Source organism: Micropterus salmoides, unplaced genomic scaffold, assembly GCF_014851395.1.
Source record: "Micropterus salmoides isolate LMB-PRFRI ecotype aquatic unplaced genomic scaffold, ASM1485139v1 Ms_hic_scaffold_8, whole genome shotgun sequence".
Classification (NCBI taxonomy): domain Eukaryota; kingdom Metazoa; phylum Chordata; class Actinopteri; order Centrarchiformes; family Centrarchidae; genus Micropterus; species Micropterus salmoides.
Window position 1 is genome coordinate 38,918,242 of NW_024044570.1, and position 20,337 is coordinate 38,938,578.

The 20,337-nt window shown below is 41.0% G+C and overlaps 1 protein-coding gene across 1 annotated transcript in view; it reads left to right on the forward strand.

Annotated features, from left to right (window-relative positions):
- The window catches only part of dnajc24 (DnaJ (Hsp40) homolog, subfamily C, member 24), a 65,444-nt gene that overhangs the window by 34,927 nt on the left and 10,180 nt on the right, over nt 1-20,337 (forward strand). The gene's annotated exons all lie outside the window — the stretch shown is intronic.

A 20,337-nucleotide genomic window follows, 5' to 3' on the forward strand; every position in this document is an offset into this window, starting at 1 on the left:
AGGATAAGTGTAAACATCTGTTAGACACCATAGAAGGGTTCAGTCCCTTCATAAACACTAATCACTAATCCCCCTAACACTGGGTCAGAGGTCAAATTCCATAGGAGGGTTCACTCTTTACACACCCATAAATCATTACTCCCCCTTAAGAGTTCACTGAGCCTCTATCCAGCTGCTAGAGTGTTATTTTAAATTGTAATGGTCAAATGCACATACAGTGGGTACAGAAAGTATTCAGACCCCTTTAAATTTTTCACTCTTCGTCTCATTGCAGCCATTTTCCAAAAATCAAAAAAGTTCATTTTATTTCTCAGTAATGTACACTCAGCACCCCATCTTGACAGAAAAAAACAGAAATGTAGAAATTTTTGCAAATTTATTAAAAAAGAAAAACTGAAATATCACATGGTCATAAGTATTCAGACCCTTTGCTCAGTATTTAGTAGAAGCACCCTTTTGATCTAATACAGCCATGAGTCGTTTTGGGAAAGATGCAAGTTTTTCACATCTGGATTTGGGTATCCTCTGCCATTCCTCCTTGCAGATCCTCTCCAGTTCTGTCAGGTTGGATGGTAAACGTTGGTGGACAGCCATTTTCAGGTCTCTCCAGAGATGCTCAATTGGGTTTAAGTCAGGGCTCTGGCTGGGCCATTCAAGAACAGCCACGGAGTTGTTGTGAAGCCACTCCTTCGTTATTTTAGCGGTGTGCTTAGGGTCATTGTCTTGTTGGAAGGTAAACCTTCGGCCCAGTCTGAGGTCCAGAGCACTCTGGAAAAGGTTTTCGTCCAGGATATCCCTGTACTTGGCCGCATTCATCTTTCCCTCGATTGCAACCAGTCGTCCTGTCCCTGCAGCTGAAAAACACCCCCACAGCATGATGCTGCCACCACCATGCTTCACTGTTGAGACTGTATTGGACAGGTGATGAGCAGTGCCTGGTTTTCTCCACACATACCGCTTAGAATTAAGGCCAAAAAGTTCTATCTTGGTCTCATCAGACCAGAGGATCTTATTTATCACCATCTTGGAGTCCTTCAGGTGTTTTTTAGCAAACTCCATGCAGGCTTTCATGTGTCTTGCACTGAGGAGAGGCTTCCGTCGGGCCACTCTGCCATAAAGCCCCGACTGGTGGATTGCTGCAGTGATGGTTGACTTACTACAACTTTCTCCCATCTCCCGACTGCATCTCTGGAGCTCAGCCACAGTGACCTTTGGGTTCTTCTTTACCTCTCTCACCAAGGCTCTTCTCCCCCGATAGCTCAGTTTGGCCAGATGGCCAGCTCTAGGAAGGGTTCTGGTCGTCCCAAACGTCTTCCATTTGAGGATTATGGAGGCCACTGTGCTCTTAGGAACCTTAAGTGCAGCAGAAATTTTTTGTAACCTTGGCCAGATCTGTGCCTTGCCACAATTCTGTCTCTCAGCTCTTCAGGCAGTTCCTTTGACCTCATGATTCTCATTTGCTCTGACATGCACGGTGAGCTGTAAGGTCTTATATAGACAGGTGTGTGGCTTTCCTAATCAAGTCCAATCAGTATAATCAAACACAGCTGGACTCAAATGAAGGTGTAGAACCATCTCAAGGATGATCAGAAGAAATAGACAGCACCTGAGTTAAATATGAGTGTCACGGCAAAGGGTCTGAATACTTATGACCATGTGATATTTCAGTTTTTCTTTTTTTAATAAATTTGCAAAAATTTCTACATTTCTGTTTTTTTCTGTAAAGATGGGGTGCTGAGTGTACATTACTGAGAAATAAAATGAACTTTTTTGGTTTGGGATTTTTTGGAAAATGGCTGCAATGAAACAAAGAGTGAAAAATTTAAAGGGGTCTGAATACTTTCCATACCCACTGTATGTTATACACCACAGCTCCTTTCCTCAGCTTTTAGAGAATTCGACCAGTTCTTATTGTGGCTACCACTAAAATACATCCGGGTCACTTCACTCAGTTAGGAACCTGCCTAAGCAAATTTAATTTTCGGATGCGTCCATTGTCAGACCTTACACTGGTGCAGTGGTCCTGTGTACCTCCTGGTGCAGGACAATGACCAGCCTCATGTGGCCAGAGTGTGTTGGCAGTTCCTGGATGACGAATGCATTGATGCCATTGACTGTCCCTCACGTTCCCCAGACCTGAATACAATTGAGAACCTTTGGGCTGTTATGTGTCGCTGCATCTGACACTGCCAAGGTGCGCCACAGACTGTACAGAAGATCACTGATGCCTCAGGTCCTCAGGACACCATCCGCCATCTACAATATGATGAAAAAGTCACGCAGGTTGGCTCAGCCTGTGATTTCAGGTTTTTACTTAGATTTTTGCTGTGATTTTGAATCCAGCCCTCAGTCTGTTGGTGATTTTTGGTTCCAACTAACCGTTGTTGTGTCATTTTGTTCTCAATGAATTGCAATTACAGTGTACAGTAAAGATTTTGAACTATTTTGCTCATTAAGATCTGATGTGTGATTTAAGTGTTCCCTTAATTAGTTTCAGTATTTCATTTCAGACCCTGCCCTTAGGTAAAACATGAAATCATACTAGTGCCCTAATGTAAAGTAATGTAGCCTGTCACAGTGTAAATGTGCAAAAAATCTGGTATACTATTAATCATTTTCAGTTATGTATATACCAGTACCACCTTTACTGATTTTTTGCTATTCTGTGTGGATCTTGTTAGGCTGCCAAAGAAGTCCTCTGGCTCTGTCAGATTCTCCCATCTTTCTAACCATTTCCATGACAACAGTTAATAAAGCTTGTCAATTTTAACTTACATTTTAACTCTACATTGCAGCTAACTGACATGATGAAACCTACCCAATTAAAAGCGCAACTCCTCTACTACATTCAAACTAAGCTACTGTATGTTAGGCTTTTTGTCATATTTCTTGAGTTAGTGTATATTCCCCTTTAATTAGTATTAAATGTCATTTACATTTATTAATTTAGCTGACACTTGTAAACCCAAGCGACTTTCAGTTGCTATATATGTCAGAGGTCGTACGCCTCTGGAGCAACTAGGAGACACATTGATGGATGTGTCACAGTGGGGAGTTGAACCTGGGTCTGTCACACCAACGGCACGTGTCTTATCCACTGCGTCATCACCACCCCCGTGATGATCATAATATCTATTCATATTCATCATGCTTTCAATCTTAAGTGTGAGTGTGTGTCGTTTCAGACGATTGTGTGTATACATACAGCTGTCGCTGTGGAGGAAGATTCACATCTCAGAGGAGGAGGTGAAGGAGGAGACACAGAGGAAGCGGCAGGAAGATGAAGAGGAAACGGAGGAGGAAGAGCTCAGAGGAGTGTTTATTTGCTGTGATACATGTTCCCTCAGTGTGTACGTCACATGGCCATTGCACAGAAAGACTCAAATGTTAAAATGCCAATAATACTGCTTATGATGTCTCTATAATAATATGAATACCTTTCACCTTTGACACTGCAAAGCTAAATAATTGCGTTAACATTACCCTTTTTGGAACCAAGTGGAGAGTTTAAGAGACATCTAAGACTTTGTTCAACATCTCCATCACTTCTGTTTAGGGGCCCACGAAGCAAGGCACCAAAGTAGAATTAAAAAAATTAAACGTTTCACTGCCCAAGTCAGCTATAACACAAGTCTTGTTCATCAGACTACATAATGTGGACAGATTTTGTCCCAGGATTTATTATGCATTTCTTCTTCTTCGTTGCATGATTTAGAATAATAAGGTGAGAAATGTGTCTGTTCTGAGTTGATGCTGCTCTGCAGCAGTTAATAAAGTCCATTTAATCCCAAAAATGCTTTCTTTTAGGCAGGCTGGAGCAGAAAACAACTCACCTTTCTCAAGTTGTACAGTAATGTCACATATGTGTATAAAGGTGGATCAAACAAGCTAATCTTAAATGTCAAAGTAGAGAGGAGCCTCGTAGGCCTATTCATTTTCATTCATTACACAAGATGAATACGCTATGCAGACAGTTGTAAAGAAAGAACATCTTTTTCTTCTGTTCTCTACTTGTATAGTTACACAGTATGAGAGGTGTGGGCTGTATTAAAAGTATCCACTGTTCTCCCATGCTCTAACACACAGTAACGATGAAATGCGTGCTGTTCTGTCATTCTTCCTCTGTATGTACACATAAACAAGGCAGGGAAATATAAAAGAAATTTATTTTATTGTTTTGGGGTTATTTGTTGCTCTCCTTCTCCTCCTTCTTTTCCTCTGAAGAATATGGTTATGTTCTCCGCATGCCTCCTCCTGTGTTTTCTGTGTAAGACATAGAAGTACAGTAACTAACGTTAGCCTTCATTAAATCATTTCGACTGGTGAAGTGCAGTAAAGTTAACTTTAAATTGACTTCACCACCACACATAAAACACGGCTTAATAGCAATCACATTTAACAGACGCATAAAATTCTTCTTAATGGTAACTGTTAAGATTAGTTTGTTAGTCAACACCACTAGCTTAAGAGCTTTAGCCTATATGATGTTAGCACTACATAAATTAGCCTAGCGGGTAACGGACTTTTACTCTCCTCATAGCTTAACAGATTACATGTATTATTCATAATACTCACCGCTGTTGAAGTCACTGCATCTCCCGACACAACACCACGGTTGAATTTTCACCCTGAATGGCGTTTTTGTTGAAACAGCAGCTGATAACAGCAGAGCAACGAGCTGCTCCGTGTGGGAGCATTTACCGTAAATACTTGAATAGGTGTGAACTCCAGATTTGGCTGCGGCTAACTGATGTGGCTCTCAGAAACAACAGTTCACTTTCCTGCAGTTCTGTGTACGTATAAGTCGCTAATTGAAAACTCTGTAGGTCAGAGAATAAAACAGACAAAAATATTAAAACACACACATAAATAAATACATTTAACAAAGAAGTAATTAATAAATGAAGTTGAAGATTATAACGGACAATAAATAAATAAGGTGATTAAAATAGATATATACATTTATGTCTCCTTGTATAATTTAATTACTACCTACATTTATTTATTTACTTTATTTTTTTGTGTATTTTATCGGATGCTTATTTATTTATTGAGCATTTATTTATTTCTGTATTTATTTCTGAATGTGTCAGGATCGGTCCTCCATACATGGCTGGATCACTGATGGACACAGCCCTGCTTTGACTCAGGTGCCAGCAGGGTGGAGGAGGGGCACTGGTATGGGATGCTATTACTAAGGATGAGATATTCAGACCTTTTTGGGTTGAAGATGGACTGAAACTCAACTCCCAAACCTCCCAGTTTCTGGAAGATTCTTTCTTCAAGTGGTACAGAAAGAAGGACAGTGCTCCATTACATGCCAGAATAATGACCTAGCCCCTTTTCTCACCTGACTTGAATCCTGTTGAGAACTTGTGGGCCCTTCTCAAACATGAAATTTACAGTCAGGAAAGACAACACACCTAGTTTGGGAGGTTTTGGTTGCTGCTTCAGCTTAAGTTGATAGTGAACAGATCAAGAAACTGACAGACTCCATGGATGGAAGGTTCATGGCAGTTATTGACAAGAAGGGTTGCTATATTGGTCACTAAATATTTAATAATTTAATTTTCATTTTGTGTTACATAATAAGAATAACCAGTAATATGGTAGATCTTTTTGTAATTTAGTTGCTAAATAATTCTGCACACATATATTCTCCTGAGCAAGACAAAAACTCACTTTTCCTTAGTTAAACATTCAGGTTTGAGCTTCAATTCAACTTTGGATTGACTGAGAGCATTTTGTTTGTTTAACGATAAAATTTATCCTAAGGAATACAATTCACCAAATAATTGTGCACGCACTACAATCTAAATGAATATGAAAATGATTTATTGAGGTGAACATGTTACATAAAGCCACTAAACAAAATATAAATTAAATCTATATGTTGATTTAATATCTCTTTGTCTGAATTCTGCATTCACAAACAAAATGAAATAAGTAAATTGTCATTTTTACCTGGACATGTGACTTTTGTGCCAGGAACAATCCTCAAATGAAAGGTCACTTGAGGATTGTTCTGAGTTAATGTGATGCTGAAGCAGTAGAGGGTGACGGTTCTATTCCATGGAGAGTCTTCATGTGAGCTTTTGCTCAAGCAGAGTGAGGGGCATCTACACACTCTGGGGTCCTCGCTACATGTCTGAACCTGCCTGCTAGCTGGCATGATGTTTAGAATACCTGATACTCATCAACCATATGACACACAGACACCCACAAATAACCAACAGCTTTTCATAACCAGCTGTTCAATACCAGGACCAGAGTTAACAGTTAAATTTGATAATGGATAATGTGCATGTTCATACTATGCACATTTTTTTCTTGCAGTGGAGTTCAGACACTTCACTGATAAACCCCAGAGCTGCAGAGTAACATTAGGCTTCATGATCAGAGAGACGGTTTTTATATCATGTCCACACTTCCATAATCCATAATCGCCACGCTGGTGAAGAAAGCTCAAAAACGACTGTATTTCTGAGGAAGCTTAAGAAGGCTAAATTCTTGTCAGCTTTTACAGAGGAGCAATAGAAAGGATCCTGACTGGAAACATCACTAACATGGGATGTGCACGGCCCGGAACCGGAGGGCTCTGCAGTGGGTGATTAAAACTGCTCAGAAGATCATTGATACCCATCTCCTGAGCATCAGTGATATCCATCGCATTCTCATCTCAGTGCGTCATAACTGCTTTCAGAAAGCGTGACAAAGCGTAATCATTTTACGCTAAAGGAACCCTTCGGGGCACATCATTTTTTGAGGGGCATGAGGCCAAACTGAGGGCTCACAGCAGCCATGGCCATCATAGCCCTTACGAAATGCCTGCCCTGCTCAAGGCCAAAAATAATAATATCTACATTAGTGAACCGTTAAATTGAGAATGAAGAATGACTTTCCTGTTTTCATTGTGTTTCATGTGATTCGCTATCTCAGAAGGTGGAGTAAAAGCAGCAAGAAACATGGGCAAAAATAAAGGCAAATCTGGGAAAAAGTTAATTGTTTGTGTGGTAAAACTATATCTATGACCCTGCAAAATTATCCTGTGACCGCCTAGGGGTCTTGACCCCCAGGTTGAGAACAGGTGCCCTAAATGACAGAGCTATTCTCTTCTCTGCGGGGCTGCAAAAGCCACACAAAGGGATAAAGGCTGATAATGACTCTGCTTTCTCTCAGGTCACTCAGCCTGCAAAGGTTACAGCTGACAGAAGCTCTTAGTGATGATCATCTTTAATTTATTATCCCCCCTAATCAATCCATCCATCCATATCTGCTGTCCTCACAGAGAGGAGGTGAAGAAGAAGAAGGGTTGAGGACAGAGGAAGTTAGCATTTGAACAAACAATACAACGTCAGAATCAGCAGTAGTGGTCTAGGACAGTTTTAATGAGGGGGTTGGTAGAATATTGGTGTCACATACACACTGAAACATGCTAGGACACAGAATCACTTTCATCAACACACCACCCACAATTAGAGCTGTTTAGATCACCAACCACCTCATGAACCCCACCCATACCCTGCTCATACACTGTAAAAAAAGAAAATAATAAAAAAACGTAAAATCAATTTTATAAACCTTCAAGAGTTTCTGGGGACATCTTGTGCCATTCAGTTTTTTATTTTCAAGCCATTTTGGCGGTGTTATATATACAGCTCAAATGTGTCAGAGGATATTCTTTTTCAAACAAAACAATCGGATCTGGGAATTGAGCATTAAGGCCTGCAGTCTGAACTTAGCCTTAGAAGGCCACACTCTGCATTATAAACTAATTTAAGAATAAAAATGAGTTGCGAGAAGCAAAATAAAATTGACTTTGTTTTGGTTCTCGTTCAGGTTGTTTATGCAGGTGCACTGCAGCCCTGGTCATACACTCACGGCCACTTTATTACGTACACCTTGCTAGTACGGGGTTGGACCCCATTTTACCTTCAGAACTGCCTTAATTCATTGTGGCATACTTTCAACAAGGTGTTGGAAACGTTCCTCAGAGACTTTGGTCCATATTGACATGATTGCATCACAAAGTGGCTGCAGATTTGTTGGCTGCACATCCACGATGCCAATCTCCCGTTCCACCACATCTCAAAGGTGCTCTATTTGATTGAGATCTGGTGACTGTGGAGGCCACTGGAGTACAGTGAACTCATTGTCATGTTCAAGAAACCGGTTTGAGATGATTTGAGCTTTGTGACATGGTGCATTATCTTGCTGGAAGTAGCCATCAGAAGATGGTACACTGTGGTCATAAAGGGATAGACATGGTCAGCAACAACTCTCAGTTAGGCTGTTGTGTTTAAATGATGCTCTTCTTTTGGGGCCCAAAGTGTGTCAAGATATATCCCCACACCATTATACCACCACACCAGCCTGAACCATTACATGATACAAGACAGAATGGATCCATGCTTTCATGTTGTTTAACCCAAATGTCTTGGCTGGTCTGATGCCAACTCATCAAACCAGCCAACGTTTTTCCAATCTTCCATTGTCTAGTTCTGGTGAGCCTGTGTGAACCATAGCCTCAGTTTCCTGTTCTTAGCTGACAGGAGTGGCACCCAGTGTGGTCTTCTGCTGCTGTAGCCCATCTGCTTCAAGGTGCGACGTGTTGTGTGTTCAGAGATGATATTCTGCATACCTCGGTTGTAATGAGTGGTTATTTGAGTTACTGTCGCCTTTCTGTCATCTCAAACCAGTCTGCCCATTCTCCTCTGGACTCTGACATCAACAAAGCATTTTCATCTACACACCTGCCGCTCACTGGATATTTTCTCTTTTTTTCTCTCTGTAACCCCTAGAGATGGTTGTGCATGAAAATCTCTGTAGATCAGCAGTTTCTGAAATACTCAGACCAGCCCGTCTGGCACCAACAACCATGCCACGTTCAAAGTTACTTAAATCCCTTTTCTTCCCCATTCTGATGCTCGGTTTGAACTTCAGCAAGCTGTCTTGACCACATCTACATCCCTTAATGCATTGAGTTGCAGCCATGTGATTGGCTGGCCAGCTATTTGTGTTGATAAACAATTGAACAGGTGTACCTAATAGTTTAAGTATGAGCATTAGTGCGAGAGTAGTCATGTTGGAGATGGCAAGACAGCACACAGGAGGATCTGGATCATTATTATAAACTAAGATTATAAACTAAGATCATGAACTAATCCACTGCAGAAAAAACAAAAATGCATCAAAATCAATGACCCATCTCAGGGCCTTATAATAATAGTAATCAAATACTGCTTGAATTGTATTTTACAGAAATTATTTTGGTTTTTTGTTTGTTTGTTTTTCAATAAAAAAATGGAGTTATGTAAACATACTGGTATTTAAAGGGTTAAAATCCCAAAAATGTATGTATGTAATGTATGATATCTATATTTCAGGCTTAAGTAGCTTAAAAAGACTTGTTAAAGTGGGAAGAATATTAATTTATGATATTTTCACAGCAGTTGTTGGGAAGAAGACATTTTTTGTCACTAGGGACAAATGCGATGATTTTTAAGGGACTCTTAAGGGTTAAACCAACACATCATGTTATGGTAAGCAAAAAATCATTGATTAAGGTATGCAACCTTGTTTTGCCTTTGGTGAGGTAATGTTAACCATAACCCATAATGAGATAATTATTAAATTATTACTTTATATTTAAATTAAAATATTATTTATTTTGTTGCAGTATTAATTTCAGAAATAGTACACAAAATGCTGTAAAAGTAACAACAGTAAATGTAAGTTGCTGCTCCCACCCAGTGCTTGAAGTGGAATGAAACAGGTCTCAGGTCTCCCCCATAACTTTAGTAAAACAGAACAAGAAGAGCATGTTGCTCTCAGGAGGGTGGTGCTAGAAGCAACACATATTGGCACAATGGCATCCTGGCTCTGGCAATGGCTTAATCTACATCTGTCCATAACATGGAGGAGGTAACTAATATAAATGACTGTATTAGTAGGCTATAAAGTTTATTGATAATATGTATTTATAGGTTCCACTTTATTTGGATAGTCTGCCTACATGTAGTTATTATATACAGAATTACAGAGTATTTGTAACATTTCAACAGCTTAATAGTTGATATTCAACAATTCAAATTCAAGTTCTGTTTCACAAATAATACTGTTTTCTGTTGTTTACACCACTGTGGTAAAGGTTTGATTGGGGTTAATGTTATTGTATTCATTATAATTTCAGATAATAGTATACTATATAGCCTAATATAGTATAATATTCCAGTTACAGCAGCATTCATTAAATCCTTGTATGAGAAAAATTCTCTGTATAAGTAACTCATCAAGAATGAAATCATGCAAACAGGGATAAGGTACATGAAAAGTAACAAAAGCTAAGAGACCTTGAGAGAGAAGTTAAAATGAAATTAGAACATCTAAGGAGTGAATCAAACGAAATATTCAGTATTAGTATTAGCTCAGGCAGTCTGGTTTTTACAGTGTATCCTGTCCCTTCCTTTCAAAGGTCCACCCCTCCTATCCTGCAATTAGAGCCCTTAGATCACTTTCTGTCTTGAACCCCTCCCTTTCCGTTCCTTTCTCACTCTCTGACCGCCTGCAAATAGACCTATTTAGTCCACAGATGTTTACCCCTGTCTATGTCTGTGTTTCTGTTTGGGTGGTGAGTGGTATGAGGTTGATAGAGAGGGTGAAGTTGTTGATGGATGTGCTGAATAACTGTCAGGATAATAACTGAGAAATGGTGCAATTGCCTTTTACTAACTTGAGTCCCTTTCAGGCTGTGGTTTTGTGGATTATGTACTGTAATGATATACTGTCCGCTGAATATGTAAAATCTTAGTAACACATGTTAATCTATCTCTCTGCATAACATAGTTTTGGAAGCATGGACACTCAAGTCAGTGGACACAAGTTTTTGTGTTACTTCCCCTTATAAGCCATTATTTTTGGTAAAAGTTGCTTCACTTTTCCAACATCTCAAGAAATGGTTGCATGGACTGGAATGAACAACAGCTGTGAGGCGGCCGCTTTGCACATGCTTAATGTAATCTTTGCCAAATGTTAATCATCACTTCCTGTGTCCCCTTTGTGGCGCTACATAGCAAGTTTATTATAGTTTTGGATTTTTCATTATTTTTATTTTTATTTCATTTTGTCTTTTTGTTTTCAATTTCAGTTCAGTTTTAATTAGTTTAGTTTAGATTTTTTGAAAATGCTTAGTTTTAGTCCATCCATCCATAGTCAACTGCTTATCCTGCGTACAGGGTTGTGGGGGGGCTGGAACGAATCTCAGCTTACATCGGGTGAAAGGCAGGGTACACCCTGGACAGGTTGCTAGTCCACACTTAGACAAACAACCACTCACACCTAATTTTTAGAGACACCAGTTAACCTAACCTGCATGTCTTTGGATGGTGAAAGGAAGCCGGAGCACCCGGAGAGAATCCGCACAGACACGAGGAGAACACAGAAAGGCCTGGAACGACCAAGGTTCAAACCCACAGCCTTCTTGCTGTGAGGCGACACTGCTAACCACTGCACCACCATGCCATAGTTAGGGCCCGAGCACGACCGTGCGAGGTCCCTATTGAATTTGCTCGGATTATTAGGGCCCGAGCACGACCGTGCGAGGTCCCTATTGAATTTGCTGGATTTTTTTTTTTTTTTTTTTTTTTTTTTTCTGCAAAGTAGGCCCAAATGACATGGCCTAAACATACTCGAAAACTCACCAAAATTTGCAAACATGTCAGAACCGGTGAAAAATTTCGTATTCTACAAGTTTCGCACATGGGCGTGGCAAAATGACTCGCTAGCGCCACCTAGAAAATTGGAAATGATTAGCCCCTCGTTCACGTTCAACCTACATGTACGAAATTTATGGGGACATGTATCGTATCAAGACGCACAAAAAAGCCTCAAGAACCCATAGCCTAAAGTCAACAGGAAGTCGGCCATTTTGAATTTTACGGCCATTTTTGGATGATTTACACACTTCGTACTTTAACGAACTCCTCCTAGGGATTTAGTCGGATCGACGTCAAATTTCTGCTGTGCCTTCTAAAGGCATTGACGATGAAAAGTTGTGCTATTTGCGCGTTTTCGTCAATGGGCGTGTCCGTGGCGTCGATGATTCGCAATGAAACAGGAAGTTGTTGTAACTTCAGTGTACATGCTCACATCTGGACCAAACTGTACATGTAGGATGAGAGTCCCGCCCTGAACACATGTACATGCCGACATTCACCCACAGTCATAGCGCCACCTGCTGGCAACAGAAAGTGACCTTTAACGAAGCAGCCCCCGCCGCACGTTTCACCTACGTGCACGAATTTTCTGTGGTACGTGTATCTTGTCCAGACGCACAAAAAAGTCTCTTGGAGCCATAGCCTAAACCCAACAGGAAGTCGGCCATTTTGAATTTTACGTCAAATTTTGGATGATTTACACACTTCGTACTTTAACGAACTCCTCCTAGGGATTTAGTCCGACCGACCTCAAATGTGCTGTGCCTTCTAAAGGCATTGAAGATGAAAAGTTGTGCTATTTGCAAGTTTTCGTCAATGGGCGTGTCCGTGGCGTGGCGTCAAAGATCAGCTCTTCGCCATGACACGGAAGTTGTCGTAACTTCAGTGTACATGCTCACATCTGGACCAAACTGTACATGTAGGATGAGAGTCCCGCCCTGAACACATGTACATGCGACATTCACCCACAGTCATAGCGCCACCTGCTGGCAACAGGAAGTGACTTTTAACGAAGCAGCCCCCGCCGCACGTTTACCTACGTGCACGAATTTTCTGTGGTACGTGTATCTTGTCCAGACGCACAAAAAAGCCTCTTGGAGCGATGCCCTAAAATCAACAGGAAGTCGGCCATTTTGAATTTTACGTCAAATTTTGGATGATTTACACACTTCGTACTTTAACGAACTCCTCCTAGGGATTTAGTCCGACCGACCTCAAATTTTGCTGTGCCTTCTAAAGGCATTGAAGATGAAAAGTTGTGCTATTTGCAAGTTTTCGTCAATGGGCGTGTCCGTGGCGTGGCGTCAAAGATCAGCTCTTCGCCATGACACGGAAGTTGTCGTAACTTCAGTGTACATGCTCACATCTGGACCAAACTGTACATGTAGGATGAGAGTCCCGCCCTGAACAATGTACATGCTGACATTCACAGACAGTCATAGCGCCACCTGCTGGCAACAGGAAGTGACTTTTAACGAAGCAGCCCCCGCCGCACGTTTCACCTACGTGCACGAATTTTCTGTGGTACGTGTATCTTGTCCAGACGCACAAAAAAGCCTCTTGGAGCGATGCCCTAAAATCAACAGGAAGTCGGCCATTTTGAATTTTACGTCAAATTTTGGATGATTTACACACTTCGTACTTTAACGAACTCCTCCTAGGGATTTAGTCCGACCGACTTCAAATTTGTGCTGTGCCTTCTAAAGGCATTGAAGATGAAAAGTTGTGCTATTTGCGAGTTTTCGTCAATGGGTGTGTCCGTGGCGTGGCGTCAGAGATCAAGTCTTCGCCATGACACAGGAAGTTGTTGTAACTTCAGTGTACATGCTCACATCTGAACCAAACTTTACGTGCTTGATAACTCTCCCACCCCTATGGAGGACCGATCCTGACACAGTCAGAAATAAATACAGAAATAAATAAATGCTCAATAAATAAATAAGCATCCAATTAAATACACAAAAAAATAAAGTAAATAAATAAATGTAGGTAGTAATTAAATTATACAAGGAGACATAAATGTATATTTTAATTAGTGCCTTTACTATTCACCTTTGTTATAATTACCTTATTTGTTTATTCAACTTTATTTATTACTAATTTTTTTAATGTATTTATTTATGTGTGTGTTTTAATATTTTTGTCTGTTTTATTCTTCCTTTGTATTTATTTACCTTATTTATTTTCACCCATGGTATTTATTTCTGCCTGTCTTTTTAAATTTTTGTATGCATTTCTGCCTCATTATGCAAATGAGGAGGGGCTGTGTCTCAAGGGGTCATCTTCTCTGCTATTGGTGGACCAGTCAGACAGGAGAGCTCCTACTCTGCCTGCAGACATCAACGATCTTGCCCCTCACACAGTCAGATGGCTTCCTTCAGTGCGCTGAGGTGTTTAACAACTCTGAAGACAATACTACCAGCAATGTCTTCTCTCTTTTCACGTAGACGCTCCGACAGACAGTGCTTTCAGTTTGCTGCATGCATGGACACAGAACTGCGGTATAGGGAGAAGCAACGGTCAGCTGGCTGCAGCTAAATCTGGAGTGCACTCGTATTCAATTCTGTATGGTAAATTCAGTTTTAACGGAGCAGAGCGAGCTGACAGGCAGAGTTAGAGACTTTTTCTGTTTCTCTCTTTACAAAGACGCATGTTGCAGTCAGTCTTCTCTGAGATGCGAGCACGACATACAACACAATTTATCAAATTACACAACGGATATACAGTATGAAAATAAGATTGATTGGATTATACTCACAGGAAGTATAAAACCTCTTACATGGGTCTATTAAAAGTAAAGTAACACAAAAATGTCAGGGAAATTACTTTACTTAGATTTAAGTACTGCAGTTGTACATTTGAAATACCTTCCTACCTTTCTGATAGGAAGCCTTCTTGAGGTGGTATAAAACATTTCTTCTTATATTCTGATTGAGTTGTGGACAACTATGACCACATGAATTAAAAAAACATTTCACTGCCCAAGTCAGCTATAACACAAGTCTTGTTCATCAGACTACATGCTGTACAGTTGTGACAGATTTTGTCCCAGGATTTATTATGCATTTCTTCTTCTTCGTTGCATGATTTAGAATAATAAGGTGAGAAATGGGTCTATTCTGAGTTCATCCTGCACTGCAGCAGCTAATAAAGTCCATTTAATCCCAAAACGCTTTCTTTTAGGCAGGCTGGAGCAGAAACAACTCACCTTTCTCAAGTTGTACAGTAATGTCACATGTGTATGAAGGTGGATCAAACAAGCTAATCTTAAATGTCAAAGTAGAGAGGACCTAGTAGGCCTATTTATTTTCATTCATTACACAATATGAATAAGCTATGCAGACAGTTGTAAAGAAAGAACATCTTTTTCTTCTGTTCTCTACTTGTTATAGTTACACAGTATTAGGGGTGTGGGCTGTATTAAAAGTATCCACTGTTCTCCCATGCTCTAACACACAGTAACGATGAAATGTGTGCTGTTCTCACATTCTTCCTCTGTATGTACACATAAACAACAAGGCAGGGAAATAAAAGGAATTTATTTTATTGTTTGGGTACATTATTGTTCAGTGTACATGGTCACATCTGAAACAAACTTTACGTGCTTGATAACTCTCCCACCCGCAGACATCTACACAATACCGATTTATTCATAGCGGCAAGTGCTATGTAGCTCCACATAGGGGACACAGGAAGTGACATATAGCACTTCATGCGGCGTCGGACCGCGTAGGAAATTCACAGCCGCACCGGCAGAGCTCCAGAATATGCAACTCGGCCGCTCAACGCACGGACGCGCTTACAAGTGCGAGGGCCCGCCCAACGCTTGCAGCTTTAATTATATTTTTTTTTTTTTTTCTGCAAAGTAGGCCCAAATGACATGGCCTAAACATACTCGAAAACTCACCAAAATTTGCAAACATGTCAGAACCGGTGAAAAATTTCGTATTCTACAAGTTTCGCACATGGGCGTGGCAAAATGACTCGCTAGCGCCACCTAGAAAATTGGAAAGATTAGCCCCTCGTTCACGTTCAACTACATGTACGAAATTTTCTGGGGACATGTATCGTATCAAGACGCACAAAAAGCCTCAAGAACCCATAGCCTAAAGTCAACAGGAAGTCGGCCATTTTGAATTTTAGGCCATTTTGGATGATTTACACACTTCGTACTTTAACGAACTCCTCCTAGGGATTTAGTCGGATCGACGTCAAATTTCTGCTGTGCCTTCTAAAGGCATTGACGATGAAAGTTGTGCTATTTGCGTTTTCGTCAATGGGCGTGTCCGTGGCGTCGATGATTCGCATGAAACAGGAAGTTGTTGTAACTTCAGTGTACATGCTCACATCTGGACCAAACTGTACATGTAGGATGAGAGTCCCGCCCTGAACACATGTACATGCCGACATTCACCACAGTCATAGCGCCACCTGCTGGCAACAGAAAGTGACCTTTAACGAAGCAGCCCCCGCCGCACGTTTCACCTACGTGCACGAATTTTCTGTGGTACGTGTATCTTGTCCAGACGCACAAAAAAGTCTTGGAGCCATAGCCTAAACCCAACAGGAAGTCGGCCATTTTGAATTTTACGTCAAATTTTGGATGATTTACACACTTCGTACTTTAACGAACTCCTCCTAGGGATTTAGTCGACCGACCTCAAATTTTGCTGTGCCTTCTAAAGGCATTGAAGATGAAAAGTTGTGCTATTTGCAAGTTTTCGTCAATGGGCGTGTCCGTGGCGTGGCGTCAAAGATCAGCTCTTCGCCATGACACGGAAGTTGTCGTAACTTCAGTGTACATGCTCACATCTGACCAAACTGTACATGTAGGATGAGAGTCCCGCCCTGAACACATGTACATGCTGACATTCACCCACAGTCATAGCGCCACCTGCTGGCAACAGGAAGTGACTTTAACGAAGCAGCCCCGCCGCACGTTTCACCTACGTGCACGAATTTTCTGTGGTACGTGTATCTTGTCCAGACGCACAAAAAAGCCTCTTGGAGCCTAAAACCAACAGGAAGTCGGCCATTTTGAATTTTACGTCAAATTTTGGATGATTTACACACTTCGTACTTTAACGAACTCCTCCTAGGGATTTAGTCGACGACTCAAATTTGTGCTGTGCCTTCTAAAGGCATTGAAGATGAAAAGTTGTGCTATTTGAGTTTTCGTCAATGGGCGTGTCCGTGGCGTCGATGATTCGCCATGAACAGGAAGTTGTCGTAACTTCAGTGTACATGCTCACATCTGGACCAAACTGTACATGTAGGAGGAGAGTCCCGCCCTGAACACATGTACATGCGACATTCACCCACAGTCATAGCGCCACCTGCTGGCACAGGAAAGTGACTTTAACGAAGCAGCCCCCGCCGCACGTTTCACCTACGTGCACGAATTTTCTGTGGTACGTGTATCTTGTCCAGACGCACAAAAAAGTCTCTTGGAGCCATAGCCTAAACCAACAGGAAGTCGGCCATTTTGAATTTTACGTCAAATTTTGGATGATTTACACACTTCGTACTTTAACGAACTCCTCCTAGGGATTTAGTCCGACGACCTCAAATTTGTGCTGTGCCTTCTAAAGGCATTGAAGATGAAAAGTTGTGCTATTTGCAAGTTTTCGTCAATGGGCGTGTCCGTGGCGTGGCGTCAAAGATCAACTCTTCGCCATGACACGGAAGTTGTCGTAACTTCAGTGTACATGCTCACATCTGGACCAAACTGTACATGTAGGATGAGAGTCCCGCTGAACACATGTACATGCTGACATTCACCCACAGTCATAGCGCCACCTGCTGGCAACAGGAAGTGACTTTTAACGAAGCAGCCCCGCCGCACGTTTCACCTACGTGCACGAATTTTCTGTGGTACGTGTATCTTGTCCAGACGCACAAAAAAGCCTCTTGGAGCCATAGCCTAAACCCAACAGGAAGTCGGCCATTTTGAATTTTTCAAATTTTGGATGATTACACACTTCGTACTTTAACGAACTCCTCTAGGGATTTAGTCCGACCGACCTCAAATTTGTGCTGTGCCTTCTAAAGGCATTGAAGATGAAAAGTTGTGCTATTTGCAAGTTTTCGTCAATGGGCGTGTCCGTGGCGTGGCGTCAAAGATCAACTCTTCGCCATGACACGGAAGTTGTCGTAACTTCAGTGTACATGCTCACATCTGCAAAACTGTACATGTAGGATGAGAGTCCCGCCCTGAACACATGTACATGCTGACATTCACCCACAGTCATAGCGCCACCTGCTGGCAACAGGAAGTGACTTTTAACGAAGCAGCCCCGCCGCACGTTTCACCTACGTGCACGAATTTTCTGTGGTACGTGTATCTTGTCCAGACGCACAAAAAAGTCTCTTGGAGCATAGCCTAAAACCAACAGGAAGTCGGCCATTTTGAATTTTACGTCAAATTTGGATGATTTACACACTTCGTACTTTAACGAACTCCTCCTAGGGATTTAGTCCGACCGACTTCAAATTTGTGCTGTGCCTTCTAAAGGCATTGAAGATGAAAAGTTGTGCTATTGCGAGTTTTCGTCAATGGGTGTGTCCGTGGCGTGGCGTCAGAGATCAAGTCTTCGCCATGACACAGGAAGTTGTAACATGTCACATCTTAACCAAACTTTACGTGCTTGATAACTCTCCCACCCCGTATGGAGGACCGATCCTGACACAGTCAGAAATAAATACAGAAATAAATAAATGCTCAAAAATAAATAAGCATCCAATTAAATACACAAAAAAATAAAGTAAATAAATAAATGTAGGTAGTAATTAAATTATACAAGGAGACATAAATGTTATATTTTAATTAGTGCCTTTACTTATTCACCTTTGTTATAATTACCTTATTTGTTTATTCAACTTTATTTATTACTAATTTTTTAATGTATTATTTATGTGTGTGTTTTAATATTTTTGTCTGTGTTTATTCTTCCTTGTATTTATTTACCTTATTTATTTTCACCCATGGTATTTATTCTGCCTGTCTTTTTTAAATTTTTGTATGCATTTCTGCCTCATTATGCAAATGAGGAGGGGCTGTGTCTCAAGGGGTCATCTTCTCTGCTATTGGTGGACCAGTCAGACAGGAGAGCTCCTACTCTGCCTGCAGACATCAACGATCTTGCCCCTCACACAGTCAGATGACTTCCTTCAGTGCGCTGAGGTGTTTAACAACTCTGAAGACAATACTACCAGCAATTCCTTCTCTTTTCACGTAGACGCTCCGACAGACAGTGCTTTCAGTTTGCTGCATGCATGGACACAGAACTGCGGTATAGGGAGAAGCACACGGTCAGCTGGCTGCAGCTAAATCTGGAGTGCACTCGTATTCAATTCTGTATGGTAAATTCAGTTTTAACGGAGCAGAGCGAGCTGACAGGCAGAGTTAGAGATTTTTCTGTCGTTTCTCTCTTTACAAAGACGCATGTTGCAGTCAGAGTCTTCTCTGAGATGCGAGCACGACATACAACACAATTTATCAAATTACACAACGGATATACAGTATGAAAATAAGATTGATTGGATTATACTCACAGGAAGTATAAAACCTCTTACATGGGTCTATTAAAAGTAAAGTAACACAAAAATGTCAGGGAAATTACTTTACTTAGATTTAAGTACTGCAGTTGTACATTTGAAATACCTTCCTACCTTTCTGATAGGAAGCCTTCTTGAGGTGGTATAAAACATTTCTTCTTATATTCTGATTTGAGTTGTGGACAACTATGACCACATGAATTAAAAAAACATTTCACTGCCCAAGTCAGCTATAACACAAGTCTTGTTCATCAGACTACATGCTGTACAGTATTTGTACAGATTTTGTCCAGGATTTATGCATTTCTTTCTTCGTTGCATGATTTAGAATAATAAGGTGAGAAATGGGTCTATTCTGAGTTCATCCTGCACTGCAGCAGCTAATAAAGTCCATTTAATCCCAAAACAGCTTTTCTTTTAGGCAGGCTGGAGCAGAAAACAACTCACCTTTCTCAAGTTGTACAGTAATGTCACATGTGTATGAAGGTGGATCAAACAAGCTAATCTTAAATGTCAAAGTAGAGAGGAGCCTAGTAGGCCATTTATTTTCATTCATTACACAATATGAATAAGCTATGCAGACAGTTGTAAAGAAAGAACATCTTTTTCTTCTGTTCTACTTGTTATAGTTACACAGTATTAGGGGTGTGGGCTGTATTAAAAGTATCCACTGTTCTCCCATGCTCTAACACACAGTAACGATGAAATGTGTGCTGTTCTCACATCTCCTCTGTATGTACACATAAACAACAAGGCAGGGAAATATAAAAGGAATTTATTTATTGTTTGGGTACATTATTGTTCAGTGTACATGTCACATCTGAAACAAACTTTACGTGCTTGATAACTCTCCCACCCCGCAGACATCTACACGCCAATACCGATTTATATTCATAGCGGCAAGTGCTATGTAGCTCCACATAGGGGACACAGGAAGTGACATATAGCACCTTCATGCGGCGTCGGAACGCGTAGGAAATTCACAGCCGCACCGGCAGAGCTCCAGAATATGCAACTCGGCCGGCCACGCGCGGACGACGCTACAAGTGCGAGGGCCGCCAACGCT